The following is a 698-nucleotide window of genomic DNA, read 5'->3' on the forward strand; positions in this document are numbered from 1 at the left end:
ATGTTTTTAATTTGCAAAACAATGTCTCCAAAACAGAGCTGAAATGATGCTTTTAGGGTCTCAAAAACAGCCCTAAAACACTGTTTTAAATGTCTCCAAACAAATCCTCAAAACATACATAAAGTGATGTTTTTAATTTGCAAAACAATGTCTCCAAAACAGACCTGAAATGATGCTTTTAGGGTCTCAAAAACAGCCCTAAAACACTGTTTTTAATGTCTACAAAACAGTGCTCAAAACAGCCCTAAAGTGATGCTTTTCATCTGTAAAACAATGCACAAAATAGCCCTAAAATTATACTTTTAGTGCCTCAAAAAACAACCATAAAACAATGTTTTAAAAGTCTCCAAAACAGTTCGCAAAACAGCCCTAAGAAGATATTTATAATTTCTGTAAAACATCGCACAAAACAGCCCTAAAATGATGCATTTAGGGTCTAAAAAACAGCCCTTATAATCTATTATCAACGCCCTTAAAGATATATAAAGAATATCTGAATACGTGAACCACCATTAAGCTTTTCAAAATTCTCAAGTATATTCATAAATATAAACCTGAAGTGCTTCAAAATAATGTTTTGCAGAACAATTGTGGATTCATCAACCAAAGTTGGTGGCCTTTCAAATTCATGGATAAGAAAAGGTATCAAATTTAGTGCAATTAGGAGGCAAGAAAAGATTAAGAGAATGGCCAAACAC

This window comes from Phalaenopsis equestris, unplaced genomic scaffold (genome assembly GCF_001263595.1).
Source record: "Phalaenopsis equestris unplaced genomic scaffold, ASM126359v1 Scaffold234374, whole genome shotgun sequence".
NCBI classification, from domain to species: domain Eukaryota; kingdom Viridiplantae; phylum Streptophyta; class Magnoliopsida; order Asparagales; family Orchidaceae; genus Phalaenopsis; species Phalaenopsis equestris.